This window comes from Python bivittatus, unplaced genomic scaffold, assembly GCF_059951505.1.
Source record: "Python bivittatus isolate LINGU-HERP-01145 unplaced genomic scaffold, Pbiv_v1 ctg000430_np1212, whole genome shotgun sequence".
NCBI classification, from domain to species: Eukaryota; Metazoa; Chordata; class Lepidosauria; order Squamata; family Pythonidae; genus Python; species Python bivittatus.
In genome coordinates this window covers 912224-937525 of record NW_028277071.1, presented here as the reverse complement: position 1 = coordinate 937525, position 25302 = coordinate 912224, and the positions used below count along the sequence as shown (strand labels likewise).

The window sequence follows — 25302 nt, the reverse complement described above, 5'->3', positions numbered from 1 at the left end:
AATTTTGCATGATGGTTGAGAGGTCTGCAGCTCTTCCTCCTGTCTCCAAAGCCCTTTCCACATACCATTACACTGCCAGTTTTCGGCTCTCTCACAGCTTTCTTAAGGGGAAGGGGGCAGAACTGTGCCCAGCACACAAGTGTGTTCCCACCATAGATTTCCATAAGCGTGTCACGATATCAGGAATGCTATCTTGAATTCCTTTTTCGATTTTTCCGAGCATGAAATTTGAATTTTTAGGATAGCTGTGTTCTGCTTTGGCACATTTACCTCACAATGTCGACCATAACGCCATGACCCTGTTCTTGATCAGCCATGTCCCATTCAGGTCCTGTGGATGGATATATCTGAATCGCCAGAAAGGACGTTGTCACATCTCCATCGCCGTAACAAAAGCCGTTGTCAAATCCCAATGCTTCTTTCCAAAAACAGCAATCACAGCAACACTGCTTTGAATTTAGGCCCTCGTGGAAACCTGGAAAGTCATCTGTTTCCTGCTTAGAGATGGGATGCCCCAGTTAGCTCAATTTCTCCTAAATTACCTTGGGAGTTGGAATTCAGCAAGATGGCAGAAATCCTGACTCAGAGAAGATGTGTGAAGAGTACGATTGCAGGTAACGTCCAGTTTTGCAGCAGGAAGGGCTCCAAAGACAACCGATTTTATGTGTGATGGTGTAAGGCATGATAGATGCGGCCTTGGATAGAGCCCACCTGCAATCTGTGCTGAATATCTCCCAAACCAGTAACTTCTCCATATGTTTAAACATCTAGACATCGGAATAGTTTTTTTCCCTTGTGCCATTGCTCTGTCAAATACTATATGATTTGATATCTATTGGACAGTGGCTTCTTCTTTTGGAAAGGTTATTTTACCGGGTAGTGTTATTGTTACTGTTTATTAATTTTCTGTTGTTATCCAAACGCAGTGTTGATCTTGCTGTTTGTCACCGAAGACAAATTCCTTGTATATATTTGATACTTGGTCCTTAAAGTATTTTGTATTGTTATGTATTCTGGTAGTGGAAGCATTCAACCAGACACCACCCGTAATGACAAAAAGGTCTCTGAGTGACCATCCTGCTTGTCGGGTGCTCAGTTCCAGGACTGGCTTTATCATAAAGCCGGATGAGGCACAAGCTTTATCAAGCAGAGTTCTCGTGAAATAGCAGCGAACTGTTGATGATAGGAGGCTATGGCATGGAATGATGGTGATCCGTTGTGAGTACACAAATCAGTGGAAAGAGTTCTCCACTTTCTGATGTTTTTTTTTCCATCTGTGAGGAAAGAGTGCCTAGGTTCCGTGGAGTAACAGGATGTGGGTTGGTCCTATGCAAACACCATGAGGATGTAGCCCTTGATGCTAGGCTTCTGGTTCGGCTTCCCAAAGACAAATCATTGCATTTCTTGAGAAAGTTAGCTTACAGGTGAATGTTAAGGATGAGTGGGAACGTTCTCTTTATATTCTAAGGGAGATTGCTTGTGGTATAATATTTAGGCTAAAAAGAAGGTTAATTTCTCTCTGTTCTCAAGTGATTCTTCTGACAAGCCCCCGCAAACTTAATCTTGACTGACAAATCTTTCCCATCCATGTCATTTTGTGATCTATTTCTGTCTTCCCAGAATCCCAAATCCATTGCAATTCATTTACAAACAATTTGGCCTCTGTTCTCTATCATCCTAAAGCAGGGAGATGTCCATGTGGAAACATAATTAAATTTGGGGTCTCACCCTTCAAACCAAGCTGCTGCAGAATACCTGAGGTTGTCCTGCTGCACCCAGACACAAGGTGGCACTCTTGAGAAAGCACACTTGCCACATAGCTTTCTCAAAGGCATGTTGGAGTCCTGATCCTCAAGCACATCCTACAGATTGAATGCTTTAAACTTGAACAGCTTCTTAGAAGTTACTCACTTCTCACTTCTCACAGACATCAGTTCTGTGGCCTCTAATTTTATCGTGCTATGAAGAGAAGAGAACTGAGGTCAGAAGCAAATGAGATCTGGAGTCATCTTTTAATAGGTTTTAAGTGGATCGCCATATCTTCTACTAGATAAATGACTTTCATTTTGCAGTGCGCTTGGATCATCCTTTTAGTCTTCAGTAAGTGACTCATCTCCACGTTGTATTAGGAGAGTGCTCTTTAATTCCTTTCTGTTTCATTTTCGTTCCAGAATTTGCTAGATTTCTTTCAAATCTACAGGAGTAGAAAAAAAAGCATAGTCTTTCCAAAATCTAACCGAAGAATCAGTTTTCAAAGGGAGATGCTATTTAGTGTGATGGAAGCAAATGCCATATGTGCTTTCAAGGGGACCATCTGAAGCAGTAGTAAGAAATAAGAAAACTTTGACTGGTGCAAAGAAAAGGGTTTTTTGGCAGAGGCTACCTTATCTTCTGCAGGTGAACGGAAGGGGTGCCTTTTTTGTAAGGTCTACTTGTGCGAAAAGACAATCAGAAGAGGTGTCTTTGCATCTAGGTGTAATGGATTTTATGTGGAGAAATGAATCACTTGTGGCCAGGGGGAAGGCAGGTTATGAGAGGCAAGAAGGCATGGGAGATGGAAAATGGAGGGAAGGAAGGAAGGAAGGAAGGAAGGAAGGGTCTCCAGCATTTCCCTTTGATGTATTAAGTCAGTAGTGGACAGAAACTTCCGAATGGAAAAGAAGGAAAGGGTCTTCAGGTTATTCCAGAAATTTATCTGAAAACCAACCCGGGGAACATTCTGTTCATCCATTTCTTCACACTTTGTCCCCCTCCTGATGAAACCTCCTCTCTTCTCCCCAGGACAGGTCACAGGACAATCAGTGAAGCAAACAACAGGCACTGTGACAGTTACAGAAGGACAACCTGTCTCTCTCAGTTGCTCTTATGAATCAACAGTTACTAGTAATCATCCATACTGGTACATTCAGCCCCCTGGTCAGCCTCCTAAGGTCTTTTTGAAACAGTTTGACCATCAGGCCCAAGGCTTCGAGGCTACTCATGTTCTCCAGGAAAGCAAGAAAAAAGAGACTTTCAACATGCAGAAACAAGCCATCCTGCTGAAGGACTCTGCTGTCTACTTCTGTGCCTTCGCAGACACAGTGAGACAAAGGAGATGAGAAGTGAATCAAAAACTTGCAAAGGAGAATAAAATGTACAGGGTAGAGCCAGTGCAATTTAAAAACTCTGGCAAGGGTTTATGACTGGAAATATAATTTTAATGTCCATCTTTCTCATGCTAACTATAATCCTCTCCCTTCTTAGCAGAGTTTTCACCCACTTTCTTGTTGGACTTCAGGCTGGTGTGTCGGCAGAAAATTAGCAATACATGTCCATTCATGCACAAAATGCACGCAGATGTTGATTCTTTATATTCTGCTGGTTATGTTTTCATTAGTCCTTTTGGAATACTTTTGGTGAAATGAGTAGTGATACCATTGTTTTGCTCTGCGGCTCTTCCCCCAGTCTCCCTAGATTATCCTCGCAGCCCTTTATATCTGTTACTTGCCAGGAATGAAGACTGAATGAAAGGCATTCCACCCCCCCAAATGTTGAATATTATTTATTGTAAAGTTTAAGGCTTCATTATCCTTAATTTGGGGTCTCACCCTTCAAACCAAGCTGCTGCAGAATACCTGAGGTTGTCCTGCTGCACTCAGACACAAGGTGGCCCTCTTGAGAAAGCACACTTGCTACAGAGCTTTCTGTAAGGCGTGTTGGAGTCCCAATCCTCAACCACATCCTGCAGGTTGCAGTGCTGTAACCTTGAATATCTTCTTAGAAGTTACTCACTTGGCAGGAGACATCAACTCTGTGGCCTCTAATCTCATGCTGTGGAGTGAAGAGAACAAAGGTCTGAAACAAATGAGATTTGGACTGACCTTTTCTTAGGTTTCTGTTTTTCCAGGTGGATCTCCATACCTTCAAATAGATAAATGTCTTTCTTTTTGGAGCACACTTGGATCATCCTTTTACTCTTCAGTAAGTGAATCATCTCCATGTTGGATTAGGAGAGTGCTCATTAACTACTTTGTTTTGGTTTCATCTGCTAATTTGCCAATTTTTTTTTTCAAATATACAGGATTTAAAAAAAAAACATCCTATTTTCTAAATCTAATTGAAGGATAAGCTTTCGGAGAGAGATGCTCTTTAGTGTGATAGGCCAAATGCCATATGTGCTTTCGAGGGGACCTTCCCTAGCAGTGGTCAGAAATCAGAAAATCTTTGACAGATGCAAAGAAGAGGGCTTTTTGGCAGATGCCACCTTGCCTTTTGGAGAAGAATGGAAAAAAATGGAAAAAAAATTGTAAGGTCCACATCTGCAAAAAGAAAATCAGAAGAGATTCCTATGCATTTTGGTATATTCGCTTTTTAGCTTATATGTGCAGAAATGAATCTGTTGCTGCCTTTGGGAAGGCATGTTATGAAAGGCAGGAAGGCGTGGAGGATAGAAAAAAGGAAGGGAGGAAGAAAGAAAGGAAGGGTCTGCAGTTTTTTCTGTCAGAGAATGAAGTCAGTACGGGAGAGTAATGTCTGGATGCTAAAAGTGGGAAAGGCTCTTCAGATTATTCAAGAAATGTGTCTTAAAAATAACCTGGGGAATTCCTCCTTTCCTCCATTTCTTCCCCCTCTTGTCCATCTCTGCATCAAACATCATCTCTTCTCCCCAGGACAGATCACAGGACAATCGGTGAAGCAAACAACAGGCACCGTGACAGTTACCGAAGGACAACCTGTCTCTCTCAGTTGCTCCTATGAATCAACAGGTAATAGTAATTACCCATACTGGTACATCCAGCCTCCTGGTCAGCCTCCTAAGCTCTTCTTGACAGAGTTTGACCATCAGGCCCAAGGCTTCGAGGCTACTCATGTTATCCTGGAAAGCAAGAAAAAAGGGACTTTCAACATGCAGAAAAAAGCCATCCAGCTGAAGGACTCTGCTCTCTACTTCTGTGCCTTCGCAGACACAGTGAGACAAAGGAGATGAGAAGTGAATCAAAAACTTGCAAAGGGAGAATAAAATGTACAGGGTAGAGCCAGTGGAATTTATAAACTCTGGCAAGGGTTTATGGCTGTTAATAGAATTTTAATGCCCATCTTGGTCCCGCTAACTATGATGCTCTCCCTTTTTACAGGGTTTCCACTCACTTTCTTGTTGGGGTTCAGGCTGGTTTGTTGGGAGAAAGTGAGCAACACATGTCCATACATGAAGAAAAGGCACGCACATGTTGATTCTGTTTATTTTTCTGGTTATGTTTTAATTAGTCCTTTTGCAATACTTTTGGCTAAATAAATAAATAAATAAATAAGTAAACAAACAAACAAACAAACAACCAAATAAATAAATAAATAAATAGCAAAGGAAATGTTTTCAGACTTTGTTGTCTTCCTCTCCTGCACCTAAACCACTGAAAATGAACTTTTAAAGAAAGACATTATTTTAACCTGATTGCCACATGCTCATTGGTGAATACCTTTTCTTTATTTAAATAGGTCTTTAACCTACTTCAACTGTCTGATTGAGCTTTGAGTGACACTGATTATAATTTGTTATCCTAGAAACCAGAGAGTTCTCAATACTTGGCTTTGAATCTGAAGACATATCTTATTTTTGAAATTAAATCTCCAAGATATTGGCCTGGCCATGATGGTGTAGGTTATCACACAGAATGCTGATGCTAGCCCTTTGAGGTAGTCCAGACAGGAAACCAGAACCATGAGTACCATATACTACCTTTATGTTAAGCTTACAGTGAGAGAATCTTGCAATCTTAAAGCATTTCCCAGTTCCCCTTCTTTTACCTTCCAGAGAATGAGGGAGGGTCCCTTCTGAGATGTTTTCTCCACCTTCATCTGTCCTTTGGACTCAGATTTCTCTTATCAGACCGTGTCTAAGCTGCGGCTCTTCCTCCTGTCTCCCAAGATTATCCTATCAGCCCATTACATTTTGAAGACGACCTACTTAGGTGGACTTTTGCTTCTTGATTGTGTTTGTTCTGGTCTTTGTACTGATATTGGCCTGGATGGCCTTCAGGTATTTGTGCTCCAAGAGTTATCTTAGCTGTGATAAGACAAATGTTGAGAACGAGTTTGGTGTGGTGGTTAAGGAACTAGAGAGAAAACAAGGAGAGTCTGAGTTCAACTCCTTCCCTAGACAGGAAGCCAACCGGGTGACTTTGAGCCAGTCCCTCTCTCCCAGCCATGGGAAGAAGTTGGCAAGGGCAAACCACTTGCCAAGACGGAACAGGAGAACTGTATAGGCTTCTCCAGGAAATTGCCAGGAATCAAGGCTGAATTGAAGGGAACCCCCCTCCTTCCCAAAAGATGAATATTATTGATCCTTAAGTCTAAAGCTTCATTCTTTTTCTATTCACTATGGGCAGGTTTGTTTGGTTATTATTGTGACCTCAAAACAGACTTTTTAATTATTAATTTTGTGACTATCTTCTTGTGCATTATTGCAAGCCACCATCAGTCTCTCAGGGTCAGCGATATAGAAATCTGAGAAACCAGCAATCAAGTACATATATATAATAAATTCTTCTTCTCCCCCTGAAGGAAGCAGCAATGTCATTTTCACATAGATTTTCCGAATTCAATAGGTCTTTAGACATGGTTAATCTTCTTTAGAAGCAACAAAGTGAAATACTTTCTCTGGTCAAACTCAACTCCTGGTGAGCCTTTGGAGACACCAGTCATGTCTTCTGGGCAATAATGCAGCAGCGGATCACAACAGTTTTCTCTGGGCATGTTATTTTGTCCTCCCAGTCTTCTGTACTGTGCTTGGATGTCCTAGTGGTCTCCCATCCCTTTGCTAACTAATCAGAAACCTGCTCAGATTTTTTGAGATCAACCAAGGTCAGCTCATGCAGAGATGCCCTAAGAGGTCAGATATCAGGATCCAGAAGAGGGCAACCCACCTCTTTGCATCTTTCCCATCTGTTTTTCAATGGTGTGTGTGTGTGTGTGTGTGTGTCTTTGTGTATTTATCATGTCTTCAAAAGCTGTGACCGAAATCAGTTAAGGGCAGGAAGTGATGAAGGGAAGGAGCAATTGTGGTTGGTTGTCTTGCTATCTTGTCAAATGCACCAATGGGAGGGGGGAGGAGAAGGAGAAGAAGAAGGAGAAAGAAAAGGGGGAGGAGGAGGAGGAGGAGGAGGAGGAGAAGTGGAAGAAGAAGAAGAAGAAGAAGAAGAAGAAGAAGAAGAAGAAGAAGAAGAAGAAGAAGAAGAAGAAGAAGAACTGTCTTCTGCAGAACTTCAGTGATGACCAAGATGCATTTTCAATCTCAACCTTTCCATAGCTTAATTGTTCTGGGGTGTTTACTCCTCCATAAATCAGGTATCACCTCACCTGGATGCCTTTTTTGCTTCTCCTAAGGTCATCAAAGAGAGTTTTGAGATGCTATTAACCGTACTGTAGACAATCAGGCACAGAGGTCTGTTTGTTGAGAGTCAAAGCATATTGAACAAATCATGAATATCATATAAAGTCTATCTAAAGCTTCAGAGTTTGTTTACTAAACATATATTAGGACTCTTGCAATATATGGAAACCAAGTTCTCAATATTAATGTTTTGTTCTATCTTCAGGTTCTCATCCCATGACAAATGATCCTAAAATATCATGATTGGGACTGAGAGAAGTTGTAGTCCAGAAGCATCTAGAGGGACTAGGTTGAACACTTTTGTTTGAAAATTGGAAATGAATTACATGGTGAAATAATGACATTTGGCTTATCTTCTGATTTATGGATTTTTTTTTTCCATTTTACAAAAAAAAGGATTTTTTTTTTTTTTTTTTGCTGTTTAGGAACAGCAAAGAAGTTAATGAATGTTTTAGAAAAAATAGACATGGAGAGAGGAAGACAGATGATAGATTGATAGATGATAGATGATAGATAGAGATGGCAGATTATGGTTTTCTCCTGATTCTTTCTTTCTTTCTTTCTTTCTTTCTTTCTTTCTTTCTTTCTTTCTTTCTTTCTTTCTTTCTTTCTCTCCTCTCCTCTCCTCTCCTCTCCTCTCCTCTCCTCTCCTCTCCTCTCCTCTCCTCTCCTCTCCTCTCCTTCCTTTCTTTCTAGAATTTGGCCTCAGTCACCCTCTTCTATCCCCTTTCAGGTTGTCTGTTAGAAAGGGAGGAAATGTAGATTTCCTTTGCTATTTCAATACAACAGACTCATCTATTTTGGTACTGGCAAATTCCCAAGGAAATTCTGGAGCATATCCTGACTGTAAACACCTTTTCAATCAACTGCTTCTTCCTCCAAATTCTTTGGAACGTTGAACTTGGCCCAGAAGACTCTGACCTTGAAAACTGGGAAGGTTTCTCTTGGAGATGAAGTCAGGTACTTTTGTGCTCTGGGACTGCAGTGACCCAAAGTGGATGGTCTCATGAGCCGAACTGAAGAGGACCAGAGGACGGGGAGAGGAAATGCATCATGGGGATTCACTTGCTGGCTTATACTTTTCTAGGTCTTTCCCAAACTGATTTGGTGTCCCAGGAGCCAAGGCTGATGGTGGCCAAGAAGAGACAACACCTAACTTTGCACTGCAATTTCACTGATCTTCCTGGTGCAGCTCAGTCCCTTTCTGGTACCAGCAACATGCAGGCAAAGAACCTCACAGAATCATGACTGCGAACAAACAGAAGGAGAACCTGTTTACCGAGGGAAGATTTTCTGCTCTTTATTATTCTGGGAATAACATTGTTCCTCTGACTATCCAGGAAGTGCCTCTGCAGGATGAGGTGGGAGGCTGGGTGTTTCTGAGCACTGAGAACCGCAGGGAGTCCCCTGGGCCTCTGCACTCATGCAAAGTCTGTCACCAGGCATCTGGCACAGCATTTCTCAATCCTTCTTTAGATATTGTTGCTTGTAAATAAAATGTGCATATTCCCACTGCGTCCTGCAAAAAGGAGGAATTCATGGTCGATCCCTGCACTGATTCATTTTCAGGGCACTGAAAAATGAAACGTTTCATCCATGTTAAGAGCTCAGCAGCGGTGGCTGATTTTGAAAAGCTGAGCAGGTTCAGATCTGAGCAATCCCAGGGAGATCCCCAGACTCCAGACTAGACTGGGAAGTTGGCAAACAAGCAAACAAATAAACAGACACAGCAATCCTGGACAAAACCAGTGGGGAGCCACTTCCCATTTGCTGTCCAGGAAACAATTTGGACAGGGTGTCAAGTGGCCAGGAAACAAGCTAAAGCAAGATGAGAACTTGCGTTCCAGATTTATGAGATCAATTAGGATAGAGGGCTTGAGTTCCTATCAATTAGGAAGAGTCCAGCCTCTTGAAGAAATGAAGGTCTGATGAATTCATGTTACCAAATCACTCAGGAGACTGAGGCTGATCCGCATGATCAAGAGGCCCCACAGATACCTTGACATGTGTTTGAGATTTTGAAAATTTTTGCTCCAACCGGCAGCCAGATTGGAAGTGAGCAGCTCTGGGAAACAGCACCAAGAGTTGGGTGGTCCAGAGCGAGCTGCCAACACTTTGGAAATGAGTCCTGGCAATACATTAACACATCAAAAGCAGGAAGGACAGAACTCTCTTAAAGGAGGAATATTTCAAAATATTCCCTTGCTTCCTTTTCATATCACACATCAGCCTAGATGTTTCTGGAGAACAAAGATGTTTATGGACTTCCCATAACTGTTGATGGATTCAATGTAAGAAGCACATTTGAAAACAATCATACTGGACCTTGAATGTGAATAAAATAACAAGAAGTGCCTGCCTTCCTGGTGCAAATAATAATAATTAAAAAAATTATCCCAGAAAGCCACAACTTGTTCCTAGATCTTTTTTAAAAAATGTGTGGAATCTTTTCTTTTCTCTCTAAACTTTCTAAAAAACAGTTCCAAAATGCCTACACATAAATAGGTATCTCTGGGACCTGAACTTAACATCCAGATCAGCCTCAGTTTCCTAAAGTTCTTGGAAGATGGATTGATCTGGCATATGTTCAAGAGATCGGTGTCTTCCCTCTGGATATGGAGCTTAAAGAGTAAGGTTAGAATCTGGCTTACTGGAAGCCTCCTTTCCAATTTATGTGAGGATTAGCTTTACGGTGAATTTTTATGGATAGTTGCAGACTTAGATTATTGTTCTTTGGAGACGGTCTGCTAGGGGAAATTAATTCTGCTGGCTTAAGAGTGCAGATGGGGTTAAGGTTGAGCTCCCTTGATGCTAAGCATTGATTTCCATGACAGAGAATTACAGGGGAATTTTAAGGACGAGTGGCAATCTTATCTTCATATTACAAGGGAGATTACTTGTGGTAAAATATTTAGGCTAAAAAGAAGGTTACTGTCTCTCTAATTGTTCCCAACTAATTCTTCTGATAAGCCCCGTCAACTCCATGTCTTCTGACAAACCTTTCCCATCCATGTCATTTTGTGTTCACTTTACGTCTCCTCAGAAAATCCATTGCATTTCAGTTACAAACAATTTGCCCTCTGCTCTTCCTCACCTAAAGCAGGGAGACATCCATCTGGAACCACCTTTAAATTTAGGCTCTTACCCTTCAAACCAAGTAGCTTCGGAATATCTGAAGTTGTCCTGCTACACACAGAGACAAGGTGGCCCTCTTCAGAAGGAATGAGAGGCAATCTTCATATTATTAGGGAGATTGCTTGTGGTACAATATTTAGGTTAAAAAGGAGGTTGATTTCTCTCTTTTGTACCTCTGACAAGCTGACTCAAACTCTATGTTTCCTGACCAATCTTTTCCATGCATGTCATTTTCATTTTTATTTAAGTCTTCTCAGTAAATCCATTGCATTTCACTTAGAATTTGGCCTCTGCTCTTCCTAATCCTAAAGCCGGAGCCATCCTTCTGGAAATTTAGGACCTTACCCTTGAAACCAAACTGATTTTGAATATCTGAAGTTGTCCTGTTACACTCAAACACAAGGTGGCCCTCTTGGGAAAGCACACTTGCCACAGAGATTTCTAGAATGCATGTTGGAGTCCCGATCCTCAACCACATCCTGCAGGTTGCAATGCTTTAACCTGAAACATCTTCTGAAAAGTTACTCACTTGGCAGAAGAGTCAAGTCTGGGGCCTGTATTCTTCTGCTGTGGAGTGAGGACACCAAAGGTGAAAAACCTTTGAGCAGTGGACTGATCCTTTCCTAGTTTTCTTTTTCCAGGTGGATCCCCATATCTTCAACGACATAAATGCCTTTCCTTTTGGAGTGCATTTGGATCATCATTTTAATCTTCAGTAAGTGGCTCATCTCCATGTTGTATTAGAAGAGTGCTCTTTAATTCCTTTCTGTTTGGTTTTCATATCCTATTTACTAAATTTCTTTGAAATCTACAAAATCTAATTGAAGAATCCATATTCAAAGAGAGATGCTATTTAGTGTGATGGGCCAAATGCCATATGTGCTTTCAAGGGGACTGTCCGTAGCAGTGGTCAGAAATTAGAAAACCTTGACGGGTGCAAAGAAGAGGGATTTTTGGGATAGGCCAGCTACCTTTCTTAAGGTGAATGGAAGAGGTGCGGAATTTGCAAGGTCTAGCTCTGCATAAAGAAAATAATTGAAGGTGCCTTTGCATCTTGGTGTATATGATTTTATGTGGAAAAATGCATCACTTGTGGCCAGTTGGAATGCATGTTGTGAGAAGCGGGGAGGCATGGAAGACAGGGAAGGAAGGAAGGAAGGAAGGAAGGAAGGAAGGAAGGAAGGAAGGAAGGAAGGAAGGAAGGAAGGAAGGAAGGAAGGAAGGAAGGGTCTCCAGTATTTTCCCTCAAAGAATGAAGTCAGTAGTGGACAAGAATGTCTTGTTGGGAAAAGAGGGAAAGGATCCTTAGATTATTCAAAAACTGCATCTGAAAAATAACCTGGGGAATTCTTCTGTTTATCCACTTCTGCATCCACTTGTCCATCTCTCCAATAAACCTAATCTCTTCTTCCCAGGAGAGATCGTAGGACAATCGTTGAAGCAAACCACAGGCACTGTGACTGTTACTGAAGGAGAACCTGTCTCTCTCAATTGCTCCTATCAATCAACAGATACTTTTAATTACCCATTCTGGTACATTCAGCAGCATGGCCAGGCTCCCAAATTAATTTTGCAGACTGGTGGGGAGGCTTACCAAGGCTTCCAAGCTATTCACAAGACAGGTAACAACAAGAAAGACGGGACTTTCAACATGCAGAAACAAGGCATCCAGTTGAAGGACTCTGCCATCTACTTCTGTGCCTTCATAGACACAGTGAGATAAAAGAGGTGAGCAGGCAATCAAAAACTTTCAAAGAGAGACTAAAGTGTATGGGGTGGAGCCAGGATGGTTTACAAACTCTGCAAGGATTTATGGCTGGAAATTCATTTTTAATGCAGGTCTTGGTCATGTTAAGTATGATATTATTCCTTGTAAGAAAAGTTTCCATCTACTTTCTTACTCAGTTTCAGGTGGATTTGTTGGCAGAAAGGTAGCAGTACATGTCCATACACACAGAAGATGCTTGCATATATTGATTCCGTATGTTCTTGTGGTTATGTTTTAATTAGGCCTTTCGGAATACTTTTGGTGAAATAAAGAAATAAATAAATTCCAAGAAAGGAAATGCTTTCAGACTTTGTTGTCCTTCTCTCCTCCACCTAAAGAACAGAAAATGAACTCTCAAAGAAAAATATTAAATTACCCTGATTGGTACAGGCTCATTGATGAACACCTTCCCTTTTGCTGCAATGGGTCTTCCACCTAATCCAACCATCTGATTGATCTTTGAGTGACACTGATTATATCTTGTTGTCCTAGAATCCAGAGAGTTCTCAATACTTAGCTTTGAATAAGAAGACATGTTCCGTATCTGAAATTCAATCTCCAACATATCGGCCTGGCTGTGATGATGGAGGTCATCATGAGGAATGCTGACGTCAGCCGGTTGAGGTAGTCCAGACAGGAAACCAAAACCATGAGTACCATATACTACCTTTATGGTAAGGTTACAGTAAGGGAATCTTGCAGTCTGAAAGCACTTTCCCCTCCCCTGCCTTTACCTTCCAGAGGACTAGAGAGGGGCCCATCTGAGATGCTTTCTCCACCTTCATCTCTCCTTTGGAGTTAGAATTCTCCTATCAGACCATTGTCTAGGTTGAAGCTCTTTGTTCGGTCTCCCAAGATTATCCTTGCAGCTCATTACATCTGTGAAGACGACCTACTCTGATGGACTTTTGACGCTTGATTGTATTTGTTCTGGTCTTTGTATTGATATTTAGGCTAAAAAGAAAGTTACTTTCTTTCTGTTCTCAACTAATTCTTCTGATAAGCCCCGTCAACTCCATGTCTTCTGACAAACCTTTCCCATCCATGTCATTTTGTGTTCTCTTTACATCTTCTCAGAAAATCCATTGCATTTCAGTTACAAACAATTTGCCCTCTGCTCTTCCTCACCTAAAGCAGGGAGACATCCATCTGGAACCACCTTTAAATTTAGGCTCTTACCCTTCAAACCAAGTAGCTTCGGAATATCTGAAGTTGTCCTGCTACACACAGAGACAAGGTGGCCCTCTTCAGAAGGAATGAGTGGCAATCTTCATATTATTAGGGAGATTGCTTGTGGTACAATATTTAGGTTAAAAAGGAGGTTGATTTCTCTCTTTTGTACCTCTGACAACCGACTCAAACTCTATTTTCCCTGACCAATCTTTTCCATGCATGTCATTTTCATTTTTATTTAAGTCTTCTCAGTAAATCCATTGCATTTCACTTAGAAAGAATTTGGCCTCTGCTCTTCCTAATCCTAAAGCCGGAGCCATCCTTCTGGAAATTTAGGACCTTACTCTTGAAACCAAACTGATTTTGAATATCTGAAGTTGTCCTGTTACACTCAGACACAAGGTGGCCCTCTTGGGAAAGCACACTTGCCACAGAGATTTCTAGAATGCATGTTGGAGTCCCGATCCTCAACCACATCCTACAGATTGCAATGCTTTAACCTGAAACATCTTCTGAAAAGTTACTCACTTGGCAGAAGACGTCAAGTCTGGGGCCTGTATTCTCCTGCTGTGGAGTGAGGACACCAAAGGTGAAAAACCTTTGAGCAGTGGACTGATCCTTTCCTAGTTTTCTTTTTCCAGGTGGATCCCCATATCTTCAACGACATAAATGCCTTTCCTTTTGGAGTGCATTTGGATCATCATTTTAATCTTCAGTAAGTGGCTCATCTCCATGTTGTATTAGAAGAGTGCTCTTTAATTCCTTTCTGTTTTGTTTTCATATCCTATTTACTAAACTTCATTGAAATCTACAAAATCTAATTGAAGAATCCATATTCAAAGAGAGATGCAATTTAGTGTGATGGGCCAAATGCCATATGTGCTTTCAAGGGGACTGTCCGTAGCAGTGGTCAGAAATTAGAAAACCTTGACAGGTGCAAAGAAGAGGGCTTTTGGGGATAGGCCAGCTTCTTTTCTTAAGGTGAATGGAAGAGATTGGAAGGTCTAGCTCTGAGTAAAGAAAATCAGAAGAAGTTCCTTTGCATCTTGGTGTATTACATTTTATGTGGAGAAATGAATCACTTGTGGCCAGTAGGAATGCATGTTGTGAGAAGCAGGGAGGCATGGAAGATAGAAAAGGAGGGAAGGTAGATAGGGAGGGAGGGAGGGAGGGTCTCCAGTATTTTCCCTTAAGAATGAAGTCAGTACTGGACAAGAATGTCTTGTTGGGAAAAGACGGAAAGGATCTTTAGATTATTAAAAAAAATGCATCTGAAAAATAACCTGGGGAATTGTTCTGTTTATCCACTTCTACATCCACACGTCCATCTCTCCAATAAACCTCATCTCTTCTCCCCAGGAGAGATCGTAGGACAATCGTTGAAGCAAACCACAGGCACTGTGACTGTTACTGAAGGACAACGTATCTCTCTCAATTGCTCCTATGGATCAACATTTACTACAAATTTCCCATTCTGGTACATTCAGCAGCATGGCCAGGCTCCCAAATTCATTTTGCAGGCTGGTGGGGAGGCTTACCAAGGCTTCCAAGCTATTCACAAAATTAGTAAAAACAAGAAAGAAGGGACTTTCAACATGCAGAAAGAAGCCCTCCAGTTGAAGGACTCTGCTGTCTACTTCTGTGCCTTCATAGACACAGTGAGGAAAAGGAGATGAGAAGTGAATCAAAAACTTGCAAAGGAGGAACCCAATGTACAGGGTGGAGCCAGGAGAATTTACGAACTCTGGCAAGGATTTTGGGCAGGAAATTTAATTTTAATTACCATCTTGGTCATGCTAACTGTGGTACTGTCCCTTCTTTGCAGAGTTTCCACCTACTTTCCTGTTCATTTTCAGGCTGATTTGTGGGCAGCAAGTTAGCAATACATGTCCACACATGGACAAAATGCTTGCATGAATTGAATCCATATATTCTTGTGGTTATGTTTTAATTAGTCCTTTCAGAGTACTTTTGGTTAAATAAATAAATAGATAAATAATTCTAAGAAAGGAACGATTTTCAGACTTTGTGGTCCTCCTCTCCTGCACCCAACAAACAGCAAATGTATTTTGAAAGAAGACATTTATTGTCCCTGATTCCCAGAAATTCATTGATGAAGACCTTCTCTTTTGCTGCAATGGGTCTTCCACCTAATCCAACCTCTGACTGATCTATGAGTGACACTGATTATATTTCGTTTTCCTGGAAACCAAAGAGTTCTCAATATTCAGCTTTGATAATAAACACGTATTTTACTTTTGAAATTAAATTTCAAACATACTGGCATGGCCATGGCAGTGTACAGTAGGTCACCAGGAGCAATGCGGATGTCATCACTTTGAGGTAGTCCAGACAGGAAATCAAAACCATGAGTAAAAATACTACTTGTATTTTAAGGTTGCAGTAAGAGAATCTGGCAATCTGAAAGAAAGCATTTCTCAAGATTTCGAACCTTTTCGGTCCAACTGGCAGCGAGATTGGAGGTGAGCAGCTCTGGGAAACAGCACCGAGAATTGGGTCCCACAGAGCGAGATACTTTGGAAATGAATCCTGGCAATATATTAAGACCTCAAAAGCAGGAAGGTTAGAACTCTCTTAAAGCAGGAATATTTCAAAATATTCCCTTGCTTCCTTTTCATATCACACATAAGCCTAAATGTTTCTGGAGAACAAAGATGTTTATGGACTTCCCATAACTGTTGATGGATTCAATGTAACAAGCACATTTGAAAACAATCATACTGGACCTCGAATGTGAATAAGATATCAAGAAGTGCCTGCCTTCCTAGTGCAGAATAAAAAAAAAAAAGAAGAATTCTCCCAGAAATCCGTTACTTATTCCTAGATAGTTTAAAAAAAAAATCTGTGGAAACTTTCCTTTTCTCTCTAAACTCTCTAAAAAACAGTTCCAAAATGCTTACACATAAAAAGTTATCTCTGGGACCTGAACCTAACATCCAGACTAGCCTCAACTTGCTAAAGATTCTTGAAAGATGGATTGATCCAATATATGTTCAAGAGAATGGTGTCCTCCCTATGGATGTGGAGCTTTAATGGTACAGTTAGAATTTGGCTTCCTGGAAGCTTCCAGTTCAACTTATGTGAGGATTAGCTTTACGGTGAGTTTTTATGGATAGCTGAAGACTTAGATTATTGTTATTTGGAGGTGTTCTGCTAGGGGAAATCAATTCTGTTGGCTTAAGAGTGCAGATAGGCTTAAGGTTCAGCTTCCCCAAGACCAAGCATTGAATTTCATGAGGGCAATAGTTTACAGGGGAATTTTAAGGATGAGTGGCAATCTTCATATTCTAAGGGAGATTACTTGTGGTACAGTATTTTGGGTAAAAAGAAGGTTAATTTCTCCCTGTTCTCAAGTGATTCTTCTGATAAGTCCCTTCAAACTTCATGTCTTCTGAAAAAATCATTCCCATCCATGTCATTTTGAGTTCTTTTCATGTCTTCTCAGAAAAGCCATTGGGATTCAGTTACAATTTGGCATCTGCTCTTCCTCATCCTAAAACAGGGAGCCATCCTCCTGGAATCATCTTTAAATATGGGAGCTTACCTTTCAAACCAAACTAATTTCGAATATCTGAAGCTGTCCTGCTACACTCAGACACAAAGTGGCCCTCTTGAGAAAGCACACTTGCTACAGAGCTTTCTGTAAGGCGTGTTGGAGTCCCAATCCTCAACCACATCCTGCAGGTTGTAGTGCTGTAACCTTGAATATCTTCTTAGAAGTTACTCACTTGGCTGAAGACATCAACTCGGTGGCCTCTAATCTCATGCTGTGGAGTGAAGAGAACAAAGGTCCGAAGCAAATGAGATTTGGACTGACCTTGATTCTAATGGTTCATGGTAATCCTGAAATCACACAATTATTTCTCTCCCTGGTTTGCACAAGGACCTAAGAACATCAAAAGAACCCTGCTGGATCAGGCCGATGGGCGATTGAGTCCAACACCCTGTGGCCATCTGGAGGCAGTAGGGAAGCTCATCAGTGTAGACAAGGAGATAACTGTCTATTTCCAGCTGTGTTTGGGAAAAAATCTGGGCAAGCTTGGGGAATACTGAAAGCTGAGTTTCCCCTTTCAAAGATGTATAAAATCAGGTGAACTTGTAACATATTTATAATTAGAAGCGTTTTGTCTTTTTGCTATGTTCTTGTTTGTTGTCTTGTATTTTTTCTTTCTTTTTCATGCGTGGTAAGTTGTTCATTTTTATTTTATATATGTGTGTTTGAAAATGGTCTCACAATTTTTTTTTAAATCAATTTCTCGCTCTATCTGATCTTTCTTAAGGGGAGGGGGGCAGAACTGCACCCAGTCCTCAAAGGCGTTCCCACCATAGATGTCCATAAAGGCGTAACTATATCAGCAATTCTATTTCCAATTCCCTTCTCAGTGCTTCCAAGCATGAAAGTTGAACGTTTAGAGCAGCGGTGTTGGCACATGGTACTGTATGTGTGTGTATGTTTGGGGCCTGGTTACTTCTCCATTTATATCAACCCAGCACACCAGAGCAGAGAGGCTGGGTATGTGGCAGGTCCCATGGTTGGGGGATGTACATCTGAAGGGACCACGAAGCAGGGCCCTTTCTGTAACAGCCCCCTCCCTGTGGAATGTTGTTCCCTCTGAAATAAGATTGGTCCCCACCCTGATGTTGTTCTGGAAGGCCCTGAAGACGTGGTCTTGCCCATGGGCCTGGAAACCCAAAGCTCAAAAGGAGCTGATCAAGTGGATGTTTTGATTGTGTTTTTGGCCGCTGCAGGAGGTGGATGTTGACAGTTTTTGTCGTACAGAGTGATAATCACAAACACTCCTGTTTGTGCAGAGCGCAGCAAAAACTCCAGGAAAATATTAGCCATGACAGCAAACACAATGCAATGTCCATTTCTTGTTTCCCAAAGAAATCCAGTCAGAAAATATATACTAACTGGTGTTTATTGATAAAAATGCAAAATTCCATAAAATGCAAATATCATACAAAATATAAAGAAAAACACATCTTCTCATTATATTGTAGCATCCAAGACTTACTAGCAACACAAGCTTAACAAAATCTCTAGCTGCAAACTCTTAGAGAAGAGGTACACTACTTGGTAATTTATTACAACTACGTAGCGCATAAAACCTACATAGTGGCTAACACTAAAACAACTAACAACTACTCTGGGAGGCTGAGCATTTTCCTCTCCTTGTATTATAGCTCTATGCCACCCCCACTGGGTAACTAGCATACACACACCAATAGGTGGCAGTAAATAGCACAATACACAACACACAATAACAGGTGTTTTTCACATGATCTCTGTAGCCAAAATATTATTTGTTATTGTTGTAAAGATAACGGGATGAATCCTTTCCCATGAGAATGAAAATCCTGACACCCCTCTCAGCCTGTTTTCGACACAACAATACATGTTACAAAAATAATACAGACAATTGATTACAACAATACAGAAATAATTACATATGTTTAAATCCAAGTCTGGTTAACATTGTTTCATGTTGTACAATAGGCAATGATTTGGTAAATACATCTGCAAGATTTGATTCAGATACACAATACACAAGATCAATAAAATTTTCTAACATAGCTTGTCTTACATTTTTGTACTTTACATCAACATACTTTGTACGAGCTCTCAGGTTTTCTGTTTTAGCTAACCCTATACAGGCCTGGGAATCTTCATGTACTGTATAAGGCAATGACACTTTGATGCCTAAATCAGTGAATAATTGATGAAACCATCTTAACTCACAAACTGTTTCTGACAAAGCTGTGAATTCTGCTTCTGCAGTAGATAAGGCAATTAATGTTTGCTTTGCACGCAATTGTGGATTCACCAAATTTACAAACAAACCCAGTTATGGACTTTCTGTCACCTTCTTCTGCAAATGAACTGTCAACAAAAATTACTGGTTTTTCAGGCCCTTTGGTTGACATTTTGAGACAAAAATCTACTGTACCTTTTAAATATCTCATTACCCTTGTTAATCCTTGCCAATCATGCTCAGTTGGTTTGGCCACTTTACGGCTCAAAACTCCAACAGCATAGGATAAATCAGGACGTGTCCATTGGGCTAGGTGAAGGATTGAACCTATCACAGAATGGTACACTTCAGGTTTTTCACACAACTTTTCACATGTCTCCTGTTTTAAGAAATCACATGTCATTGGGGTCTTTACAGGTTTTGCATCTGACATCCCCATCTGTGCTAACAACTGTTCTATCTTTTTCTTCTGACTTAGATAGATTTCTCCATTTTCAGTTCTATGCACTTCAATCCCAAGGTAGTATCTCAACATACCCAAATCCTTCATTTTAAAATATTTCTCCATTTGCTTTGCAAATTCTTTTACCAAGTTTAAAGAACCAGTGACAAGACAAAAATCATCAACATAAGTGATAAGGACTGTATAACTTTCTCCAGTTCCTCTGGTATACACACATTGATCAGCTAATGATTTCTTGAAACCAATTTCTACCAAAGCTTTTTCTAAACATTGATGCCAACATCTCCCAGCTTATTTCAATCCATACAGTGCTTTACGCAACCTGTAAACTTTCTGGGAATCTCCACATGAATATCCTGGCGCTTGTTTCATGTAAACAACTTCAGGAAGTTCAGCATTTAAATAAGCTGTGTCCACATCAAAATGATGAACAACCATGTTTCTCTGTGCAGCTAAGGCCAACATTACACACAATGATTCAGGCCTAACTGTGGGTGCATATGTCAGTTATTCACTGCTCTTGTGAATAACCTTGTGCCACCAACCTAGCTTTATACTGCACAGTATCATCAGGTAAAAGCTTCTTTCTAAATACCCATCTGGAACCTATGGCTTTTTCTGATACAGGTAAATCAACAATTTCAAAAACATTTTGTTTTACCAATGAATTAAATTCTGTGTCCATAGCAATGTTCCATTTATCTTGCTCATCAACAGGTAAAACTAACATTTCTTTGAAGTCTTTTGGTTCGCAAGTGATGTGACATACTCTCACTTGTTGAACAACAAACCTTTCAGGTGGAACCCCTTTTGTTATACGGGTTCACCTACGTGGAATCTCAAAAACACTTTGTTCCTGTTCTTCACTTTTCTCTTTTGCCTGTGCCTTTAACTGCTCAGCTTCAGCTACAGCCGGCAACTCCTCCGCTGCCGCTTCTTGTTTTATCTGCGGAGAGGGGGGTGCATGGGCTGCTTGCTCTCTAGCTGAGTCTGTGTATGAAGGCAAAATGACTTCTGAATTTGCATGCAGCCTTTGCCAATTAGAAGGCTCTTCAAAGTTACAATTGCTTACCCTTTTTGAGCCTGACAGTTTTTTTGTATTGGGGATGTTACTCTGTAAACCACCCAGAGTCACTGTGTGTGAGCTGGGCAGCCATATCAATTTGCCAGATTAAAAAAAAAAAAAAATATCAGCAGAAGTGGTTGATACATCTCCAACTACGATGCATTGCAACAGAAACTGCTAGACAGCTATTTTCCGTTTGTTGGTTTATTCCAAAGCATGAACACAGCTCTGGATTAATCATGGAGCAAAACAAGCCCATGCTTAGGCCACCAAGTCAAGGGAGGGCACCACAGAGTTTTTTCTCCTAGCTTTCATTCCTTTAACTCCTTTATTGCCACACGACTGTGGTTGAAATTTGGGTAATTATCCTTAGCCCAGTCTCACTTTAATCTGCATTGTTTAAAAAAAAAAACATCTTGGGCATGGCAAGTGCCTAAAGTTTAGAAGTTTGGTTTGAAGGTGTCATCAGATATCACATTTGTTTCCATCTCATGGTGTGAGAGTTTCGCTTCCGTCAAGAGGTAGCATCGTTGGGCTGTGCTTAGGGCATCAGTTGGCCTTACTCCAGTCCTGCGTGAACCCCTATCAACGCCCTCCCTGCAGACATGCTGGACCAGAAACAGGATCATGACCGAGGAGCCACCCTAGAAACGACCAGGTTGGGAAACTTCCCTCTGGTTAGCTTTTGGCAATCGTTTTGGGCAAAGCTTTCATGCAGCCTCTGGTTTGTCCAGTCACAGTTAAGACAAGCTTCCAGTGGGACTCGTTGCCCACCGGATCTCTGGATGGGTGCTATCAAAAAGGGTAAGCACCATGGCAGAGAAGGCATGTGAGCATCAGGTTCTCTTACTTTCATAACTTGTATGAATATCTGTTACTGTCCATTTCACAGCACTCTGGCTTCATCCCAATACAGGGAGGACAATTTAGGGTTAACTTGCAGAAGCCCCTTTTGGTACTTAAGGGTTGCCTAGGGGAGGGAACCAATGTCACTGAGAATGTGGTTCCAATCTTCAGCCCACTTTCATCCTTTTTTTTTTTTTTTTTGTGGTGAGCTGAGGATTATTTTGCTTTTACAGGTGTGTTAAGCTTGTTGGTGAACTATACAACTTTTTTTTTTTTAATTTCTTGCTGAAATGTTGCAGGAAAACCACATTGCTAGTTTAATCAATGCAAGATTGTGAAGTTGCAAAAAAATTATTTTTTCTTCCTGTTATCCTCCTACATTTCCCACCCTGTTATTTCTCCATTAAGGAAGAAAAGTGGAACACTTGTATAACCTCTCTCTCTCTGGAACAATCTTGAACATTTTAATTTGTTTTCTGATCACTGAAAGTGGCATACCATGTGTAGACACCGGGGGGCACTCCTGAGATACCACAGCTTTACCCTTGACTTTTTAAGTGCCAAATCTGGAGTTTTCTCCATGGCACTGGGGTGATCTGGCCACCAACCACATCCGGTGGTTTACAGTACTTTTATGTGAAGCTCCTTTAAAAAAAAAAAAATGAAGAAGCTATTCAGTTGAGAAGGAGTCAGCTGCTTATATCTAACTTTCTCATCCAACTGAGAAGTTGATGTAGAGAATTAGACTGATCCTTCAAATTTTTTCTTTGTGTGTGTGGATCTCCTCTCCTTGATCCATGTCCCTCATCTGGGTATGCATTGGATTCATCACGTCACTTTTAAGTAAGTGATTCCTTTCCATGCTTCAGAAAATTTTTATCTTTCATGTTGATTTTGATGTTCCAGCTTCCTGTGGATCTGCTAAATCAAGGGTCACTGAAAGTGGAGGTATTGGATCCCTTTGAGGGATTTCTGGCAAATGACTGAGGATATCTGCTCCCTAGGAAAAACATTCCTAAAACCTACCTTGTTGAACTACGAGTAATGAGTAATATTCATGATTAGTCATGTTAATTTTAGGAGAATTAGTCGATTTGCGGACTAAGAGCCTTCCTGCTGCCTTCAGTTCTAGATCAGAAAAGAAACAAGCAAAACCAGTCTCTTGTGAATTTGGATTTGTCTGATTTTCTGATGGAAGATTTTGGGCATCCAGGAGAAAACCAGAGTGGGTTCTGGAAGTCCACCTCTGCTGGATATTTCATCCTGATTCTCTTCCTATAACTATAGGATTTAACAGCCATGCAGTTGAAGAACTAACTCCTTGAGTTTCATTTAGACTCTTTCTTGACATGTTTGTGGTATTGAGGACCTAACGGAAAAAATGGGGCATTTTGAAGCAGTAACTGCCACTGAAGCAAAATGGGATTGCAGAATACCAGGAGGGTTTGGGGGGGAGGAAGCCACCCCATCTCTTGATCAAAACGTCATTAAAGGAATCAATATTTGTATTAAAAAGAGTGTAATAAGTGAAGCTGCCAAAAATACCTTTAGGGTGACCAGTGGAAATTTCATTGCAGCCCTGAAGGGGGAAGTTTGCCTGATGCCAAACCTCCTCTTGAAGGTCAAGAAGTGATGACCATCCAAAGATGACACAAACCTTCTTGCACCTGTAGGTATTTGTTTACATGTTTTAAAAACATTGTTTTAAAGAACCAGAATGAAATCTGTATGGGGATAGACATGAGAATGGAGGGATGGGAGAAAAGAGGAGAATATTTTGTTGGTGTGAATAATAAAAAAATCCCGAGGGGGAGTAATTTTGGTGTTCTTCCATCTAATCTCAAGTCTTTCCACAGGACACAGTGCTGGAGATTCAGTGAAGCAAACGTCTGGCACTGTCATTCTCACAGAAGGTCAACCTATCACTCTCAACTGTTCCTATGAAGCAGGGAGCCTTAGCACATTTTTCACTTACTGGTACATTCAGTCTCCTGGTCAGCCTCTGGAGCTCTTTTTGACAGAGTTTGAGAGTCAGCCTCAAGGCTTCCAGGCTACTCACATTCCCCATGAAAGCAAGAAGAATGGGACTTTCCATATGGAGAAAGCAGCCAGCCAACCGAAGGACTCTGCTGTCTACTTCTGTGCCTTCAGAGACACAGTGAGACAAAGGAGGCGAGAAGCCAATCAAAAACTTTCAAAGGGAGAATAAAATGTACAGGGTAGAGCCAGGAGAATTTACAAACTCTGGCAAGGATTTAGGATAGGAAATGTAATGTTAATGGCCATCTTGGTCACCCTAAATAGGATCCTGTTCCTTATTAGAAGAATTTCCACTTACTTTCTGTTAAGACTGAGCTATTCTGGTCTTCCTTTGATGCTTGATTGTGTTTCTTCTGGTCTTTGTATTGATGTGGTCTTGGCTGGCCTTCTGGTATTTTTGTTCCAAGTGTTATCTTAGCTGTGATGTAAGAAATGTTGAGAACGAGTTTGGTGTGGTGGTGAAGGCACCAGACAAGAAAGTAGGTGGCATTGAGTGCTAGTCCTTCCCTAGACAGGAAGCCAACAGGGTGACTTTGGGGCAGTCCCTCTGTCCCAGCCGTAGGAAGAAGTTAGCAAGAGCAAAGCACTTGCCAAGATGGAACAGGAAAAGTGTATAAGTTTCTCCAGGAACTTCCTAGGAATCAAGACTGAAGTGAAGAGAACCCCCCTCTCCCCCAAAGATGAATATTATTGATCCTTAAGTCTAAAGCTTCATTTTTATTTTTTTTTTTACTATAGGCAGGTTTGTTCAGTTATTATTGTGACCTTAAAACAGACTTTTTAATTATTAATTCTGTGGCTATCTTCCTGTGCGTCACTGCAAGACACCACCACTCTCTCAGAGTCAGCAACATAGAAATCTGAGAAAGCAGCAATAAACCAGGCAAATTTAATGAATTTTGCTGAATTTGGTGAATGAATCAGAGGCTGGTTATTGAACATATATATAGATACCAAGTTCTCAATGAAAATGTTTCATTATTTCTTCAAGTTCTCTCCCTCAAATGGATACCTTTAGATTTATTCGACTACAGTTCCCATGACTGATGATCCTAAAATATCATGATTGGGACTGAGAGAAGTCATAGTCCAGAAGCATCTACAGGGACTAGGTTGAACACTTTTGTTTTAAAATGGGAAATGAATTATGTGGTGAAATAATGATGTTTGACTTATCTTCTGATTTATTTATTATTTCATTTTTTTCATTTCACAAAAAAATAAATAATTTTTAGAAACAACGAAGTAGTTAATGAAAGCTTTGGAAAAAATGGTTAGAGATGGAGAGTGGAAGACAGATGATAGATAGATAGAGGGGTAGACAGATAGATAGAGTTTATGGCTTTCTCGTGATCTTTCTTTCTTTCTTTCTTTCTTTCTTTCTTTCTTTCTTTCTTTCTTTCTTTCTTTCTTTCTTTCATTTGGCCTGAGTATGTCTCTTCTCTGATCCTATTTTAAGTTGTCTGTTAGGGAGGGAGAAAATGTCAATTTGTTTTGCCATTTCAATACAAGAGCCTCCCACCCTTACTTGTTTTGGTATTGGCAAATTCCCAAGCAAATTCTAAAGCATATCTTGACTTAAACTTTGAACTTTGAACTTGGCCCAGAAGACTCTGACCTTGAAAATTGAGAAGGTTTCCCTTGGAGATGAAGCCAGGGACTTTTGTG

At 40.8% G+C, this 25302-nt stretch overlaps 1 long non-coding RNA gene across 1 annotated transcript; it reads left to right on the top strand.

Annotated features, from left to right (window-relative positions):
• Positions 1-22296: 22296 nt before the first annotated feature.
• LOC148215225 (uncharacterized) lies at positions 22297-24761 on the top strand. Its single transcript, XR_015796690.1, has 3 exons — positions 22297-22437; positions 23172-23263; positions 23451-24761. It is a non-coding gene; the product is annotated as an uncharacterized LOC148215225 (long non-coding RNA).
• Positions 24762-25302: the final 541 nt, after the last annotated feature.